Source organism: Ictalurus punctatus, chromosome 26 (genome assembly GCF_001660625.3).
Source record: "Ictalurus punctatus breed USDA103 chromosome 26, Coco_2.0, whole genome shotgun sequence".
Taxonomy (NCBI): domain Eukaryota; kingdom Metazoa; phylum Chordata; class Actinopteri; order Siluriformes; family Ictaluridae; genus Ictalurus; species Ictalurus punctatus.
Window position 1 is genome coordinate 8,251,148 of NC_030441.2, and position 21,128 is coordinate 8,272,275.

Below are 21,128 nucleotides of genomic sequence, written 5' to 3' on the forward strand. Positions count from 1 at the left end.
GGTAATTACACACAACTGGCCATGGAACAGCTGAGTAGCCAATTGTCCAGGGGTGTTAAATCTTATCATCCGGAAAGGGCTGGTGTGGGTTCAGGTTTTCATTCCAAACAAGCAGTTGATCTTAGCTTTCAATAAACTCAGGTGTGGCTTCTGCTTGGTTGGAATGAAAACCTGCACCCACACCTGCCCTTTCCAGATACTTTTGGACCTTTTTAAAAAAATATCAAATATATAAAAAAATAAAAAGGTAGGGGCGCTAGCTGAAAGTCTGCCCTTTGAGCACTGTATTTAATTTATACACCAATATACACACATTAAAAAGAACTGTTAATGTCCAAATATGTCCACGGCAGTTAATGTCACACGAGAACATTCTTGAACATTTATGAAACCATGAAACTGATTTAAAGGTAACACTGATTTACTGTAACGTGTTATATATATATATATATATATATATAGTAGTTTTCCTGTAGAGGTAAACATGTAGTATTTTAAATAAAGCATTAGGTCAGTATTATGCTTAACTGTTAGGTGGACATCGTGGTGTGGAAATTTAATGTTGGCCATTGAGTTTATCTATACCTTTACTGATTGCCCGGAGGAGTGGAGAGAGAGGATTGAAAGAAAGAAAAGAAAGAATTGCTCTAAAGTGACACACCCTAAGCATCCTAAGCAGTCTCATTCCTAAGTTATAATGCCACAACCATTCTGCCATTTTATTGTTTCAAACCATTTGAGCCTATGGCAAAAGATACAAGACCAAAAGTGCAGAGCTTATAAATAAATAAATAAATAAATAAATAAAGGTGAAGGGTCACGTTTATGAGTAGGTATGATGGTACAAATCTGACTGGATTTGAATTCACATAGTCTAACAAACATGGACGCACAGTTAATTATGCCATAGCGCGAATACAATGATTCAGCGTTTACAAAATGATTCAGAGAACAAGGATAAAGAAAGTAAATCAAGCTTCGGCCAAGATCAGGTTTGAGTTTTAGCATACACAACCATCAACATTCGCCACTTACTCCGGAGACTTAATAAACGACTCAAGGTGACTCAACGCAGTATTGGGCAGTTTCATGATGTACAGAAAAGGTTAGACTCTATAGAAGGTCTATAAAATATTAATAGAATCCTGCGTGTGCAGCAGTCTCAGCAAGGAAAAGACATTTTATCCTGTTAATCAGCACCAACAAATATTCATTTGATCACTATAGCCTCACACTGACCTTTGGCACATACATGTACAAAGTCTCCACAGGGTAATGATTAACCTTTATAATTACCTGATCCCTGAAAGTTATTTGCTAGCACTGAGAGATGAACCACATTGAAATACTGAAGGCCATTTTTATTGTAAACAGCAGTTCAAGATTCTGAGTGAAAAATTGGCCTAATGTACTCGATTTGACGAGTTCTAAAGTCTTCCAGAACATCTGGAATTTATAAACTGTGAGAAAACTTTATGCACCAGATAATCCAACCACAGCAAAATACTAATGCATTCATAAATGGCTAATGCATTCGCAAATATTATATTATGTGTGTGTGTGTATATATGAAAAAATAAGTACACCCCATGGAAATTGTTGGCTTTGTTTGACATATTTGGAAAAGCAAACATTTGATCATCTTTGAAACTGTACCTATTAATACAATACCACAAGGAAAAATAGCTTTTTCAATCGTTTATTCAATAGAAATATCAATAGATAGTATCACCCCCTTCGGCAGAAATAACTTCTTGTAGGCGTTTTGCGTAATTGTCCACCAGGCTGTATTTGTCTCAATTTTTTTTTTTTTTAACCACTCTTCCATGCAATATTCAAGATATTGGAGGGTTTTCTTGCATGTACTGCCTGGTTCAAATCCACCCCCCCCCCCCAACAACATTTCAATGGGATTCAGATCTGGGCTTACACTACACCATTCCATAACCCTCCATTTCTTCTTTTTGAGCCATTCCTTGCTAGTGGATTTGCTAGTGTGCTTAGGATCCTGTTGAAAGGTCCACTTTCAGTTCAACTTCATGACTCCACTATCAGAAAGACACTGGGCAAAAAATGGCATCCATGGAAGAGTGGTGAGGTGAAAACCACTGCTAACCCAGAAGAACATTAAGACTCGTCTGAATTTTATCAAAACACACCTTGATGATCCTCAAAGCTTTTGGGAGAATGTTCTGTGGACTGATGAGTCAAAAGTGGAACTGTTTGGAAGACAGGAGTCCCGTTACATCTGCCGTAAACCAAACACAGAATTCCACAAAAAGAACATCATAGCTACGGTCAAGCATGGTGGAGGAAGTATGATGGTGTGGGGATGCTTTGCTACTTCAGGGCCTCAGCAACTTGCAATAATTGAGGGAAACATGAATCTTCAGTTATCGGAAGCGTTACAGTTATTGCTGCTAAAGGTGGTACAACCAGATTATAAGTTTAAGCGGTCAATTAGTTTTCCACATTGGTAAATAAATCAATACTGTATTGTGTGATTATTCGGGTTGCCTTTGTTTTAAATTGTATTACTAGTATTAGATATACACAAAAAACTGAAGAAAATCAGGATGGGGCAGATACTTTTTCACAGCAATCTGAAACAGTGCGCACACACACACACACACACACACACACATATATATTTAAGCTGCTGACTGTTGCCACTTTGCAAGACCCCACCAATCAATTGTGCGGTAAGGCTTAAAAGCTGATCAATTATAATAAAACCAACAAGAGATTTTGCCCCCTAACACTTCTCTGCTCCATGCCATAATCATCAAATTGTACTAACATGAGTGACAATCTTTTTTTTGTCTAACACGTCAAGCAATAATGGAAGTCCTTCTAATCCTAGCGAAGTGAACTCAGAATTGGGTTAGCATCACATGACTTCCAACCTAGGCCTCTCTCCATTTTTCACAAACTCCTAAACCATGTCGTTTGTTTAGCTTTTATTCACTCTGTATCCCACATCGGTGGGAAATAAAGGTCAGCATAAGACACAAAAATATTTAGTTGCTACTTAGACTTGGTCAAAGGGCCAGCCTATCTTTAAAAACACCAGCACTGAGCATCCTAGAGAGCAACCCAGATAGTCGCATATACACATTTCTACAGTAAAGATTTCCACAGGATCTTACAGTGCTTAGTAACGAACTGAAATATTACATAGATTTGTCATACACTGAAGCTGTGTTTGTTTGCTGAACGCTGTACCCATCACATGTAAATTATGCATTCATTTTGGCCTACTGATGGGTAAAGATCTAGGAATTTTCAAAATGAGAATTTGTAATCAACATGGATTTGATTGCTTTTGAGTCGAACACTGAGTTCATCATAAAAGGCCTTTATTCTTTGTAAGATTACAAATATTTCATAAGATATTTTTTAATCTGTGCAAAAACAGGGTTAAGCACAGCTAAAGATGAGACCATCTTAGAAGCAGACATATTTCTAAGGCCAAATAAACCAAAATACATACCTAGTATACTTGCTTTCACTGAAACCAGACACAACCGGATGCTTTTGCAAATGCAAACATGGTTGAAAGTTGGACCAGAACAACTCTTCTTAAAGGAACTTATTCTTATATAACTTGTACCAGGTAGACTACTTAAAAAAACAAGCACTATATATAAAAAAAAAATCAAGCTGCTCTATGTCCATGTTGAAAAATTCCAATCAATAGCCTGATATTCCATCAGCAATTCACTCATTTATATTTCATCAGCATCCAATCTTCTCCTAAATCAAATAATGGACTAATAATCATGGGATCATGCATTATTGCTTGGAGATCAAGAGAAAATGTTACTTATGTTAAATGTTTCCTGATATTTATTAAAACAATGCATTTATAAGTAATGGAGTTGATCATTAGGCTGAGAAATCAAAACAAACCCATCAGAGAGATCACAAACACATCAGGTGTGGCCAAATCAACAATTTGATACATTTTTTTTTAAAAAAAAAGAATGAACTCGGTAACACTGAAAAAGCCTGCAAGAACACAGAAAACAACTGTGGTGGTTGACAGAAAAATTCTTTCCCTGGTGCAGAAAAATCTCTTAACAAAAGCTGGCTTGACCAAGAACACCCTCCAGGAGACAGGTGTTTTTGTGTGTCAAAGTCAAGAATCATTACCACAAGATGTAGTCCATTGGTAAACTGTAAAAACAGGAAGACCAGATTAGAGTTTGATCAATCCTATCACCAAAGGTGGTTGTCTAGACACTACTAACCTCTTAGGAATCATTAAATACAACCCAGTCATTTTAACAACCTGAATGGGCTGTTCAGGAAATCATCTTAAGGACCGCCATATATTGGGGAATAAGACCAGTAATGCATTACTACATTATACTAATCAGGGCACAAATCAGGCTTTGGAAATACCTTCACGCTGCTAGCCAACAAATTGTGCCCAAAAGTTTGCATACCCCTTGCAGAATCTGCAAAATCCTAATACTGCTAACAAAATAGCAGTAAAAAAAAAGTAGGGGCCCAAGGGTATACCCTTGAGGGACCCCATGACATACAAGACATCACACATTCATTTTTCAAGCTAGTTTAGCTACCTATAATATACACACCAAAAAAAAAAAAAAAAAAAACTGAAAATGTTAGCTTAGATTTGAAAATGTACAGTTGTGCCCAAAAGTTTGTATACCCCTTGTAGAATCAGCTAAATCTTAATACTGTTAACAAAATAAGACGGATGATAAAAATCCCATGTTGTTATTTATTTAGTTCTGTCCTGAATAAAATATTTCACTTAGCGGATGTTCACATATAGTCCACAAGACAAGATAATAGTGGAATTTATAAAAATCCCCGTTCAAAAGTTTACACACGATTGATTATTAATCCTGTGTGTCGTTAGCTGAATGATCCACGATTGTTTTAAAGTTTTGTGAGAGTTCTTCACGAGTCCCTTGTTTGTCCTGAGCCGTTAAACTGCCCACTGTTCTTCAGAAAAATCCTCCAGGTCCTGCACATTCTTTACTTTTCCAGCATCTTCTGCATATTTGAGCCCTATCCAACAGCGGCTATATGATGTTCAGATCCATCTTTTCACACTGAGGACGACTGAGTGACTCGTACACGACTATTACAAAAGGTGCAAACGTTCACTGTTGCTCCAGAAGGCAACCCGATACATTAAGAGCCAGGGGGATGTAAACTTTTGAACAGGATGATCGGTGTAAATTGTTAGTATTTTGTCTTCTGGGAGACGTGTAATTATGTTATTTAGTGTCTTAAGCGCAGTACTACATGAAAAAAAAAAAAAAAAAAGATCTTTAAACAAAATACTCAGAATTTTAAGGGGTATGCAAACTTTTGGGTACAACTATAAGTAAAGACTAAAACATGGCAGTGCTGTTACAGAAAAACAATCAATGAAAGGGTGGTCACTTACACCACAGCAGTTTGCCAATGATTCCTTTTTTAATTAATTATAAAACAAGATGTTGCACTTAAAACTAAAAAAATCTATGTATAATCGTATTTAATGCTGTGGAATGTTGTTCCCTCACCAGCCTCTATTTCTTCTCTCTCACATAGTTAATAAGATAAAACAACAACAACAACAACAACAACAACAACAACAATTCTACAGCTTGTCATGTTACAAAGAACCTGGAAAGCTGTCTAGAAGATGGAAAAATTACTGACCGTTACAAAGCACTGACACTGGAGTCGCTCCACAGATTTCATGATTCATTATATCAACAATTACACTGCATGTTTTTCATTGTTTCTTTGATAACACTGTTTTAATCTATTCATTATTAGACTGAAATGATGTGGAACGTCAGCGCTGCACAAGTACATGGGTAGTTACTATAGGAACAATAATATATTCGAACTAGTACGTCAATAACAAACCTGTGATTTGCCTGACAAACTGAAATGATGTCAAAACTGCTGTTCAAACCTTCAGCAGTGCTGACGTATACCGTACTGGAATCTTGTCACACAGTGTTTTCATCTGTTCTGTCTGGTTGTAACCACTAATTTAGTCTCAGAGGTTGCTTGTTCTTGAACAGCCTATTTATGCTCGCAGTGAATCCTTGTAAAGTCTTACCAATCCGTCCTCTCGGCTTCCAAATGATCTGTGCGTGTTCGTGCCTTCCTCTGACCTAGGACTGACTGACCTACTGTTTGGTGTTTTGAATAACCAGCAGATTGTCTTTTGCATTTGGATGACCACTTTTTGAATACTGAATATATGGTTTCTTTAAAAGTCATCTCTGGATTATGTTTTTGTAACTCCTTTATAAAACCTCTAATGATGCATCATCAACAAGTCTGCAAAGTTACAGAAGACTTCTCTGTGGCCATGTAGATTCAGCTGTGGTTCAGGGAAGTTGATTCGAGGATGACTCTTGGCTCTATATGCCCTCACTTTAAATAAACAAATAAATAAATAAATAAATAAATAAATAAGTAAATAAATAAATAAATAATTACAATTTTTTTTTTCACATTTCCTATGAATGGAAAAAAACCCCACATTAAAAACAGCCTAATGCAGGAGCCGGAATGAAACTCTACAGACAGACTTACACGGATGAGCGAACACATGGAAATGACAAGAATGTAAACAATATCTCTGTTTGCACCTTGTTATCGTTCATCTCCTCTCCTGCTTCTTCTTCTTGTTTATGTGAACCAGATAAACAAGAGATGAGAAAATGGAAAGAGATGGGAATCCAACTTGAAGATCAACACTTTTTATATGCGTTACAGCAAAGACACAGAGCATCTGATTGGTTGAATCGGTGGAGCATAATCCTTTTTTCAGTCATATATGCAATCACCATGTCAAAGTAGCTCTTAGAACAGCAGCTGTTAAAATGTTCCTCGTTTTAAATAAGCTTGACAGGCACATAAAGGCTCCATGAAGCCAAATGTCAAATCTAAACGCTGATCCACTTTGTGCTTAATTGCCTTTAAAATGGGGGCCAGAAGTGTAACGATCTCAAAGGAAAAAAAAAATGCTTTTGGAGTTTTAATGTACTAGAAATGTACGAAAATAAATGAAAAAAAAATGACAAGAAAATGGCCCCAAAAAAAAGTCTTTCCGGCTACAGGACCAGAAAGAGCCATATGATAATAATCACGGTATTCCACTGTCATCATCAGAGATAGTTTGTTACCAAGGAAACGATCAAAACAGTGTAAACACTCCCCCCCCCCCCCCCACTTTTTTTATTTTTCCCCACAACATACATGCCATAAGTGAGCTTGCATATTATTAAGAGGTTGTTCTGTTTCTATTATCACGCACAGATAATATCCTTGATGAATTTATTTCAGTATTATAGAAAATCTCAAACACAATCTCTCAATATACTATGGCACATCTCATTTTAATTGCAACACCATATATAATTTTATACAAATATACAGGTGCATCTCCAAAAATTTTAATATCGTCGGAAAAGTTATTTTATTCAAAAAGTGCAACTATCATACGTTCTAGATTCATTACACATAAAGTGAAATATGTCCAGTATCTCAATCCAGTATCTCACAATATTAGAATAAAGAATTTATAATACAGAAATGTCGACCGGACGAGAGCTCTAATCAGCTAACTAATTAAAGCAAATGCCATACGGTCTCTAGTAAGGAGATCGTATGGCATTTGCTTTCTAATTCGTTGCCACAAAAATGGAATACTGCCAACAGACATGATCAGTCTGGATTAATGAGGTCTGTCTTACTTAAGTACCAAGCGGTCAAGCTGGCCTGTGAAAATGATTAAAGGTTTTTTAGCAACTAAATATTCTTCAAAATGGTCTTCTGACATGTTAAAAGCCACACATTTGTTTATTTATTTATTTCAGTCATTCATCTTCTGTAAATGCTTTTTCCTCGTTAGGTTCGCAGTGGATCCAGGGCCTATCTCGGGAACCCCTGGGCATGAGGCAGGAATAAAGCTTGGATGGGAATCCAGTCCATCACAAGCGAAATCCATTTATCATCACAAGCAAAAGAAAGCAACTGTAGTTTTGCTTAATTGTTTATGATGGCACATAAACATCAACAAAGAAAATGCATGCTATGCTAGAAACAATATTTCTGTGTTCCGTTATTGTTTAACATCACATGTATGGCTTCATGCAGCACAAATGATAAGTGGAAAATGGGAATTTTTGATCAGAGCACACCTCAATGAACTATGACAAGCTCTTTGTACTGTAGATGAAGTGATTTCTGTGGCAGTTTGTGCAGTCATTTTCCTTCTAAAGTGTAATCTAAATCTAATGAGCCATAACCAGTAACTGTCACAGTAAGACTGAAATGACCTCCATCATGAAAAGATAGATTAGATGAAAGCCAGTTTCAGTGTAAGATATAGAATTGTTTTGGGTTGTTTTTTTTACTGTTTTGAAAAGGAAATAACACCAGATTGCAGATGTTTAGGGTTTATTCTTTTCCAGAAGTCTACAGTCATGTTGAGTCCCTGGAGATTTGAAGAGGGCGACTTGACAAGAAGTCTGAGGGCGACTTGACAAGAAGAGTATTGAGGCACAGGGCATATGGTACAAGTTGAGAATGAGTGGGGGTAGCCATGAACTCGTTGTCTTTGGTACACCACAGGCAGTCAGAAAAAGGTCAGAGCTAACATGTGGTACAGTCATACAGCAGAACAGAAAAGAGGAGCACTGCTAAGTGTGAGAGAATAGTATATAGATTTGTGCTGGAGGCTAGGCATGTTGATGGGTGCTCGAATATGGTCTGACTTTGAAGGACAGTTGCTGAAGTATATGGACATAAAGCAAGAAAGCGATAGGTTGATCATCACAAAATAAAAAAAGTGAGGGGTGGGGGTCTACCATTATGATTCATGCTGATTGCTGTATTCCTACCTGAGCATTGCGGTTTGAACTGTCATTTGTACTAGCTGTTTATCTTTTCAATATAATAGATGTTTTCTCTGTTCAACCTAATGTTCCAGTTCATTTCCTTCTTCTTTCAGCTGTACACTGGCTGCTCGTCTAAATAGGTGAACGTAACCTTGCACTGTACTTTCGTTCAGGGTCACGTTCACCCTTAGCCTTCTTAAGTATCTAATCACTGTGAATAATGCTGCTGAACACTGAAAGAAAACAGAACACAACACAACACAGCAGAACAGAACCCCCCCAAAACAACAGTCCATCTATTTATCTTCTATATCACTTAATCCTTTTCAGGGTCACGGGGAACCTGGAGCCTATCCCAGGGAGCATGGGGCACAAGGTGGGGTACACCCTGGACAGGGTGCCAATCCATCACAGGGCACAATCACATACACACTCATTCATACACTATGGACACTTTGGACATGCCAATCAGCCTCAATTTTTTTCAATTTGAAGGTGGAATTGCATGTCTTTGGACTGGGGGAGGAAACCCCCGCAGCACGGGGAGAATATGCAAACTCCGCACACACAGGGCTACGGCGGGAATCGAACTCCCAACCTTGGAGGTGTGAGGCAAACATGCTAACCACTAAGCCACCGTATGCCCCACCAAAACAACAGTATTGTAGTCAACCGTATTTGCCCAAACACATTTCGCAACACTGTGCAAACATGACTACTTTCCTAAAAAAAAAAAAAAAAAAATGTAATTTATTAAATGCTAAACACACCTATCACATGATTTCAAACCATGTATTTCACGGTTTGCTGTCTGAGAACACACAACGACACTAGCACAAAGTAATCAATAATTGATGTTCGCCAACTTAACTATTTATTTAGCCAAATCACCAAAGCTTAATTAATCCTCGTTAATGTTATCCATCACAATGTTATCTCTGGGCAAGTTCTCAAAAAAAACAAAACAAAAAACCCCATCCATGCTGTTTTTGTCCATGTTGGCAAGAGGTCATTCTCCCATGGATTCATCAATACTTTCTTAAAATGGAAAAGTAGATGGATTACAACAACTTTTCCCAGTTGGGTTTTTCCCTTTTAATAGAGGAGTTTGAGAAACTGCTTTCAATTTGTTCCACAGATATCGAGGACCTGAACTAGTGTTCATTACTCCGAATACTTCTTTGAACGGATCTCTGTTCAGAACTTTTTTCAACTTTGTTTCCTCTGTGGACCAACGTTTAATGACTACATTGTTCATCTTGCTCAGAGCACATTTCACGACAAACGCACTTGCACAGGTCTTGCAAAGAGTGTGATTTTGGATGTAATCTGGCACAAAGGTTTAGATGGCTATCATTCTATTTTGTCCAATCAGACAGAAATTTCATTCAGATCAGCCTCAGACCATTTGCTCTATTCTGATTGGGGGTTGCTTACATTAATGTTTTTCATACCAATTGATCGATCAGTCAGATTATTGACAGATTAGACTGCATGTAAACAACTACTCGGAGACTCATAAACTTGTCACAGCCTTTCTGAAAGGAGCGAGGTGCCTAGGTGCACCATACTCCTCCAAGAGCATGGCATGGGATCTCACTCCTGTAGTGGAGTTCCTTAAAGCTTCCTCTTATAAGCACATGCATCTCTAAAGACTACGTTTTCAGAGTGACCTTGAACCCTGGGTTTCTGCCCAAAGTCATATAACACTTTTGTTAACCAATCTATTGACTTGGCAGTGTTCCTGAGGGGGGACCTTATGTCCAGTACGCACCCTTTGGTACCAATTGAACCAGACTGTGGTAATTCGATCACCAGAACAGCTGTTCATTTGTCACAGGGGAAAGACACATGGAGTGGACTATTGCGTAGTAGACATCATCACATTGGACTACAGACAGGCTGGACACCAGGCACCAACCAATAAAACACCACACCTACCAATCAGTATTTGATATAAATTTTATATCTGATTTCTGTCATACAGTCACTTTGTCTCGGCATGTGTGCAAATTCCCACAAAAAGTTATCCATGTGATTCTCACATCCCCTGGCAGTTATAAGGTGCTTACAGAACTACAGTTCTGTATGCAACTAGCATTCAACATCCCATTCCATCTCGTCCACTAGCAGGCTTGTCACTGAATACCGCTAGCTTGTTTGAGTGGTTTTCACTGCTGATTCGGCCGAGTTAGCTAGATCCGCTGTCTAACCGGCCAGACGACTTGTGGTTAAGCCAGGGGTTTCCAGTCTTATCTTTAAAGGGCCTGAGTAGGTGCAAGTTTTCATTCCACCAAAGCTGACGCCACACCTGAGTCTACTGAAAGCCAAGCTCAACTGATTAAACAGGTGGAACCAGATGTGGCTCTTGCTTGGTTGGGAAAAAAAACCCTGCGCCCACGCCGGTGCTTTGCGGATAAGATTGGACACCCCTGGGATAAACTCTGCTAGCATGGTTGAGTGGACCCATGAAACTCTTGGCTCTGTTCACTGCTGAACCTACATTACCTGGATTAATTGGATAAGGAGTCAGGATTCTCCCTGTTCTCAAATTTAACATGATTTCTTAGTTTTGTAATTTTCAAATGTCCTTAAGCTACAGGTGAAATTCACAACTGCTGGCTTTAGAATCATTTAACTATTTGTTATTTACAGAAGTACACAAAATGTCATTTATACTGCTATTTGTTTTTGACTGGCAAACTTTGCTGCTACTGTATTCTTACAGTATTGTTTTTACAGTTTAGGCCAGTCCCATAGACAATCCATAGGATATATAGCATACAGTTTATGGCTGGGCCATAACGTTTTTATCAGTGATTGGTAGTGGTGACAGGTAGTGGTGAGCCACTGTCATATTTTCGGGACCTCATATTTCTTACCGTAGAATGAAATGGAAATAGGGCCCTATTATGTGGGGGTCATAACCTTTTTTGAGCAGAAAACACAGACCAATATGAGAAGCATATTTGTTTAAATTATGTGTTTCATACCCAGGTGGAGTTACATCCCATTGGAAATTGTATAAAAGAAATACAAATTGTGTGCTAGATATGCCAGAACGCTGTAATCCTAAAAAACCTGTGACTGCAAGTCACAAATAAAAATGTTACTGCAGTGATATTTATTTAATTACTTGTTTGTTTACTTAAAAACGGTGTTGGTTGTATCCTTACTAAAGTCACAAAACCTCTTGTTCTCCTGATGGAAAAACAAAATGCTACATGTGACTTTTCTTTGCTGCAAGCCATAATTGATCACATTTTCAGGGCTTGACTGAAGAGTGCTTTTAAAGTTCACCATGAACATCCGCAATCCATTACTGTAGCTGGAGCCAACAAATCTGCAGGACTGGAACGTGTCTCATTCAGCCTGGGATTCGAGACGGAATTTAAGTTTTTTCAAATTCACTTCCTGGAAACGAGCCCAGAGAGAGGTTGTTATTCGTGTTAACGTTTAATTCCAGACCATTATCACGGTATCAATTTTGTAAGATTCTTCACCTCTCCCCTGAATGCACTCGTTGTTGTCAATGAAATACAAAATGTTCAGATCTGGTTGTTGATGTGACTGCCTGTACAATCATCTGTGTACAGGCACTACAGCCTTGAACCAAGACTGTAACCTTGGGGTGTTTTTTTTTTTGTAGATAAATGTGGAGCAGAAATTGTTGCCAGTTTTTACCTGGCAGTTTTTAGGCCTAACCGTGAGAAAATCTAATATTCGGTTGTAGATAGGGATGCACCGAATGTTCGGCAACTGAAATTATATAAATAAGTGAAAAAGCCGGACAAATTTGACCGAATAATGATGTGTTTGATGACACGACCGAATAGCCTAGCAACCAGAGTGAGACGCGCGAACCTTTAACTGCAGCGAACGTGTCGGCAGGGTGGAAGCATTTTAAAGTGTCAGAGAAAGATGTAAGAATGGCCGTTAAAGAAGTAGGCATATGTCTAGGACAATTATTCATTTGTTGTGGGTCCATCCACCTTTTTTGCACTCGTCAATGCACTTTTTTGTTGTAGGCTACAGAGTGTTCCATTCTTTCAGCAGTCAGTTACAGGCCTAACATCGGCTATTCGAGGGGGGCTCAAAGATGACCACATAAAAATAATTTTATTTTACTCATTTATTTATTTAAAGTTATATTGTGCCTTGTTGGTAGCCTATACCTGCTGGAATGAAAAAAAAATGTTCAGTGTTAAATAAATATTTTGAAAAATTGTAGTTTTTGTAATTGATTTTTTTCTTTGAAAAGCAAGACAAAATAGTAAAAAGCACTTTTTGACTATTTAATTTATGCAGTGGTGAGAAAAAAAAAAGGCAAAATAAATGGAAAAAAAAAAACGTGAAAAAACGTGTTCGGTATTCGGCCTCGTCTTTCATTATATTCAGCTTCGGACAAGAATTTTCATTTCGGTGCATCCCTAGTTCTAGAAGGGGTGAACAAATTGGTTGCTTCGGCACTTGGGGCAGCAGACTTCCAAACAAAACACAAGTGGATGATCAGTAGACCACCACTAAAAGATTACACTACTACTGCTTTATTTTCCATTTCCCCCCTGTTTCTTCTGTACTGCGTGCTTTAAAATATGCAATATTTAGTCCGTTGGAACTCGACCCTGGTGTGGTGCATGTGAGAACACAGGAATCACGTTCACGTGCAGACCAAATTCATTCAGTTCATGAGGTGTGATTATAAAGAGAAAGTAGTGGGACTTTAAACTGACCCAACTGCAGCGACTGAATTAAAGCGCTCTGTATTTTTGGGTTGCAGGTCACATTTTTGATGCAAGAAGCTAAACAGACCTCCGAGATGCAATCTACCAACAAACAGACCGAAAGTGAAAATAAATAAGCAAAATACAACTCAGGAGATCTAGACAAAAGAAAATGCTGGCTACAGTAAACAAAATAGTTAAAGTAGTCATTTATAAAATTATTTAAATACGTTATAAACACTGGTAATGTGTTCTCTATGCTCAGTTAATTTTCATGATCTCTTTTCTTTTAGGAATTTTCCCCATTTTCCTCTCCAATTTGGTCTTGTCAGTTCTCACCCACTAGCTAACTCTCCCTTATCACATGACATCTACCAGGAGGGGCAAACATGTGCTTCCTCTGAGATACAGGAGGTCAACCTTTCCAACTGCTGCTCATGCAGCATCACAGGGCAGCATAACACACTGGGACGAATGTGCTAGCCGTCCTAGACACCTGTGATTGGCTAGTGTCGCTCTGATTGACAGGTTAGATAGAGTAATACCATCCCTCTCACCCGGAGAGCACCGGAGTCTTAGCTCCCAGCCACTGACAGATTTCCGTTTGTGCATTGTGAAACAAAAACAAGTCATACAGCACAGACAAAATGTTGGGTTGACCTATAAACGTACGACTTCCTCCACCGTTTCAAACTCTGTTGATAGTCTGCTTCAAAGGACAAAAAGGACACATTATAAATATGTTTGCTATGAAATTAAGGCAATCATACAACGTCTCATGTTGGGGGGAAAAACACCCAATCATTTTATTCTTCTGACTCATTTTAACCCAAGCAGAAGGTATGGACTAAGCGAGTACCTTTTTCCTTTACACTAGTTACATGGGTCTTTCTGGGCAGTGTTTCCTATGGTTTTCTTAAAGCACTCTGGTACAACTGGCAGGGCTGAAGGCACATCCAACAATATAGCGAACACCGGCTGATAGACAAGTAAAATACTTTGGATTAAAAACAGATTTTGACTAAACACAACTTCTTTTGCAATCATCTAAAACATCTTTATGATGACTTTTATGATGATCACAATTTGTTACTGTGACTCATAGGATATTTCTGTAGAACGAACTAGTTTTTGTGTTTAATTAAAACACTGGGCACTAATGGTTCATATTTTGTGGACGTCTGTCATTAGTTTTGTTCACAGCTGCTATATAGTACAAATGTGGGCTCATGATGTGTTTTGCGGTTGGCTGCTATAATAAGATGTGTTAAGCCACTAAGCAAGTTTACATATTCTATTAAATCTTTAGGTGGGTAGATTTCACCCTGAGAAAGAAAGGGGGAGTGGGAAAAAAAAAAAAAGATAGCTCTTGCACAATAAAAAATTCTCTGGCAACTGATTTAAGTGAGCATAATGCTGCAAGTGTCAGAGTAACAGCTTCTGAACAGCAACAGCTTTCCTGAAGTACAAGAAAATTCAAAACAGAGTTAAGCACATTAACAGCTTATGTATGGTAATGGAACATTAGGTGAACAAACATTAGGTCACACCCAACATATAAAATTTACCTCGTCACTGGTATTTGTACCAGGCAGCTTGTCACTAGTTTTATGTGGATGTTCTCTTATTAGCTTAACTCAGAATGCTATACTGTAACTTTTACCTCACACCCCTGAAATACATACAATACAAGTGTACAATTGAATGTTAGTGTTTTGTAGTTAATATTTGTTATCCCAGAATGCAAATGGGTTATGATTACGGTCACTGTGCCTGTGGTGGATATAAAGCCAATCACAACAATGGCCATGAGGTGGGGAATCCACCCCGAATGGGATGCCAGTCCATTCCAGGACACCATCCATACACACTCGCACTCATTCACAGGTGTTTTGGATGGTGAGAGGACACCGGAGAACCCGTAAGAAAGCCGCACGAACACAGTGAGAACATGTGAAACTCCACAAAGACAGTAACCCGAGCTCAGGATCAAAAACAGGACAATGGAGCTGACAGGTGGCAATGCCACCCACTGTGCCACCACGCCACCCCATTGGATGACAGTGATTTTTTTTTTTTAATGTTCCTAGGAACTAAATCCTCTGTTTGTTCTGTTAGATCTCTGGTAGTTCACCTTCAAGATACATCTTGGCTAATCCTCCTAATGCATAAAGCCTTATTTGGTCTAGTACAACACTGTGATGTGTTAAATGTGAGTTTGATACATTTATCATACATCATCCATCTTTCCACTCCAGATTTGCAGGACTGGATATCTGGTCAAACTCATGCACTTTTAGAAAATCTAGAACCTTATAAGGTTTCATTTACAGTCAAGTGAAAAAAATAAGTACACCCCATGGAAATAGTTGTGGTTTTCTTTGGACAAGTGAACATTTGATCCTCTTTGAAACAGTACCTATTAATAAACATGACACATTATCAAATGACACGCACAACTGACATTTTATAGTAATTTTCACAATTAAAATGAACAAAAAAATAAAGGATTTGGTGTCAGTGATTAGAACCTGTTCAGGGAGTGCAGGTGGAACCGGTCTTATTTATACCCCTCTCATATCTAGTGTGTGGTGTTCCCTTTGTTATCGAGGTGTGTGGTGTCATCATGCCAAGATCTAAAGAGTTCTGTAAGGCCTTCAGAAAAAAAAAAAGGTTGTGGATACCTATGAGTCTGGCAAGGGATTTAAAAAGATTGCCAAATTATTTGAAATACATCGTTAGACTGTAAGGAAAATCATCTACAAACGGAGCAGATTTCAAACGACTGCCAATTTGTCCAGGACTCTCTACCTCTCACTCTCTGCCAATTTGTCCAGGACTTTTCAGAGCCCATTATCCAGTCACACGACTGTGTGTCACCAAACCTTTTTTTTTGACAAGCGTGGATGAATTTATTCATTAAATGTGTTTCCATCATAGTTTATGTGCAGGTCTTCTTATCGAATATATATATTTTTTTTATCCAGCTCAACTGAACACACAAGGTTTTTTTAGGTGCATTCTGGAGATTTTATTCGCAGATGGTGTTTCCCATCCAGTGGCTTTTAAATTTAATTTATTTGATATCCCAAACTTTGCATAAAAATACATGGATGGAAACATACTGCAGCTATTGATCATCCTCACATATCCTGTAAACTACTACAGGGAATAGAATAGTAGTATACTGTACATACATGTGCAGTACACATGCACGCTATTCCAACACAATCAAGGAGTGTGTGATTTCTGTGTGTGTCTACAGTCGAGTAACGCCCGAGCCGGATTTCCAGACTGATAATAATTATCACGAGAATGACAGGCCATTTTCGGGTGAACAACCGTTTGTGGGGGTTTTTTCTTCTTCTTCTTCTTCTTCTTCTTCTTTCTTTAACACACACACACACACACACACACACCTCCACTTTTACCAACGGGCCTCTTAAGTTTCACGTCACTGTTCCCTTCTAGAAATTTCTAACACGGTACAAAAGGTAACTCAAACCAGGTTCAAATCCGTCGACTAACTGCGGCATATGTTCCATTAGGAGGAATGACTTCCTGAGGTGTTATACTCATGTCTTCTGTCAGGTCATTAAGGTCAAATTACCTAGGTTACCTTAAATCTTTTTTTTTTTTTTAAGGTATTTTATTTCTAAATATCCAGGTGAAATACAGATACATATTTATGGTATGACATGAGATACAAGGTAACAAACTAAGTACAGTTTTCTTGAGAAGCTACTTATACACCATCTTCCCCTCACCTCTGGTGTTGTGTTGTTTTGACTGACCTATTCAGAAGCTTACACTAATACACGGTTAGGGTTAGACACGTACAAGAGATCAGTATGTACCCCCATACACTTTTATACAAACTACCTTTCATGTTTTGTAGTGGAACTGAGGAGAATACATTTTCTTTCTTTCTTTCTCTCTTTCTCTCTCTCTCTCTCTCACTCACTCACACACACACACACACACACACACACACACACACACACACACACTAATGAAACTGCATCTCCACATCACTTTACTGGGTTTAACATTTGTTTTTTAATCTAACAAACAGGCCAAGCGTGGAAACTTGTCCTATCAGGTCAATATCTGCCCCAGTCCTTCAGTGTGAGAGAGCGACTCAGGGCAAATTACACACCAGCATATGGGAAAGATTAGCCTACTAAAACACAACTGCACGTGCAACCCTATAGGATTTCATTAATAGTTAAATAAAAACAAATAAAAAAACTTTTTGTTTTTTAAGAGTGAAATATAGAACTAAATAAAACCCAACAGTTCTTCTCAAAGCACAAAATGAATGGCGTGTTGTACAGAAACACAGGAACTTCTCCCACCACCAAACAAATAGCCACTTGAACTAAAACGCCGGTGAAAATGACCGGAAGTGGACCTCACCTGTCAGAATCTGAGCCTCCGGAAACCACAAAACGTCTTCATTTATCCAAAAGACGCTCCTCGGTCATGTCAAGCTCTCTAAAAGCAAAAATAAACACACACCCCCCTCACCTCACAGATATTACCTACTGACTGTCGCGCGCGCTCTAATGTAGTAAATGACTATTATAATGTCATTTTGGATACTGTTTCCGTTTAAAAACCGGATTACTTTCTCAGCACGAAGGTCCGCCAAAGCTCCGCGACATCGCTCCCTCGGTCTGAAGGATTTTCTCTCCACCTGACTGCACGTCATATGTGTTTTAAAGCGCTCTCAAGCCGAATCCCAAACGGCTCCCTAATTGGTCCCAGAGCGCACTACGTAGGGTATACCGAGGCCACCACTGTACAGTCTGTGTAGTGCACTTGTATAGGGAGTAGGGATCCATTTGGTAGTGACCTCGCGCGACAAACAGGGCTTGCTTACACTTCACTATACTACATTACACTATACTACACTACACTATACTACATTAAACTATTCTACACTGCACTACACTATACTACATTACACTGCACTACACTACACTACACTACACTATACTACATTAAACTATTCTACACTGCACTACACTATACTACATTACACTGCACTACACTATACTACATTACACTATACTACACTACACTATACTACATTAAACTATTCTACACTGCACTACACTATACTACATTACACTATACTACACTACACTATACTACATTAAACTATTCTACACTGCACTACACTATACTACATTACACTATACTACACTACACTATACTACACTACACTACACTACACTACATTACACTGCACTACACTATACTACATTAAACTATTCTACACTGCAGTACACTATACTACATTACACTGCACTACACTACACTACACTACACTACATTACACTGCACTACACTATACTACATTAAACTATTCTACACTGCACTACACTATACTACATTACACTACACTACACTACACTATACTACACTACACTACATTACACTGCACTACACTATACTACATTACACTATACTACACTACACTATACTACATTAAACTATTCTACACTGCACTACACTACACTACACTACACTATACTACACTGCACTACACTACACTATACTACACTACACTACACTACATTACACTGCACTACACTATACTACACTGCACTACACTACACTATACTACACTACACTACACTACACTACATTACACTATACTACACTGCACTACACTACACTATACTACATTACACTACACTACACTACACTATACTACACTGCACTACACTACATTACACTATACTACACTGCACTACACTACACTATACTACACTACACTACATTACACTATACTACACTGCACTACACTACACATTACACTATACTACACTGCACTACACTATACTACACTACACTACACTACATTACACTATACTACACTACACTGCACTGCACTACACTATACTACATTACACTATACTACACTGCACTACACTATACTACACTACACTATACTACACTGCACTACACAACAATACATTACACTATACTGCACTACACTACACTATACTACACTACACTGCACTACACTGCACTACACTGCACTACACTACACTGCACTACACTGCACTACACTACACTGCACTACACTGCACTACACTACACTACACTACACTGCACTACACTACACTACACTACACTGCACTACACTACACTACACTACACTATACTACACTGCACTACACTACACTACACTACACTGCACTACACTACACTGCACTACACTACACTGCACTGCACTACACTACACTACACTACACTATACTACACTGCACTACACTACACTGCACTACACTGCACTGCACCACACCATAACCTAACATGATAAGCAACACTTATTTTCAGACATTCATCGTTTTGTTTTTTTTTAAAGCCTAAAAATAGATACTACTTTTTTTGCTTCTGTTTGCAGCTGTATGTTTTATTTGAATGGCACTAGACTTTCCCACTGGATTTGTTTAAACAGTATCAATTAATTTTACTTGCATTGAAAGTATGGTGTATTTCATGGTGTATGTCTCTGTGCTGTAAACACAGGTGTGTTGTTTAGTTCTTACAGGTTTTTTTTTTATTACTGTGAAAACAAATGTTCTAAAATGACATCATTTCATTTTCTCAAAACACACAAGCTCCAATCAAACGTACGCTATATGGCCAAAAGTATGTGAAAAAATGATCATCACAACCAGATGTGCTTGTTGAATGTGCCATAGGTATTAATATGGATCTGGTCCTCCCGTTTGATGCTATAATAAAATCAAATCTTCTGGGAAGGCTTTCCACTTGATTTTGGAGTGAGGTTGTAGGGATTTCTGCCCATTCCTCCACAAAAATCGATGAGTTAGTGAGGTCAGGTACTGACCTAGAGTGAGGAGGACTGGGGTGCAGTCAGCTCACCAAATGATCTCAAAGGTGTTCATTGGGGTTGAGGTCAGGTCTCTGTGCAAGTTCTTCCACTCCAACCTTGGCAAACTATGTCTTTATGGACCTTGCTTTGTGCACAGTGGCATTGTCATGTTGGAACAGGTTTGGGACTTTTAGTTCCAGTTTCCAAGTTTGCGACAACAGTCACATATAGGTGTGATGGTCAGGTGTCTAGATGCACTTGGCCATATACTGTATATACTGCTAAACTATTCATATCAGATTTTCACACAAGTCCTAAAAGTAGATATAGTATGATATTTTGGTCTTGTTTGTTTAATTGGGTTCTCTTTGTCTACTTTTAGGACTAGTATGAAAATCTGATGATGTTTTAGGTCATATTTATGCAGAAATGTAGAAAATTCTAAAGGGTTCGCAAACTTTCAAACACCACTGTAACTAAACAAGGTGTAATCAATTGATAAAAACACGAAAACTGGAAGAAACTACCAGGAGAAGAACGGCAGCTCTCTCATCACCCATACTCTCTTCAAAACTCTCTTCTCTTCTGTCCCCCTCCTCCACCTTCCTGTACCTCTCTCACTGCAGATGACTTTGCCACTTTCTTTTCCAGCAAGGT

The 21,128-nt window shown here is 38.4% G+C and overlaps 1 protein-coding gene across 2 annotated transcripts in view; it reads right to left on the bottom strand.

Annotated features, from left to right (window-relative positions):
* Nucleotides 1–18,341, bottom strand: part of LOC108258596 (prolactin receptor) — a 37,327-nt gene extending 18,986 nt beyond the window's left edge. The window contains exon 1 of one of the 2 annotated variants that reach the window (XM_047151171.2): nucleotides 18,035–18,341. The gene's annotated coding sequence lies outside the window, so the exon portion shown is untranslated. Of the gene's footprint in view, nucleotides 1–1,035; nucleotides 1,189–18,034 lie in introns of those variants that run through there. The other variant, XM_047151172.2, reaches the window with a different exon arrangement.
* Between the last annotated feature and the right edge of the window lie 2,787 nt (nucleotides 18,342–21,128).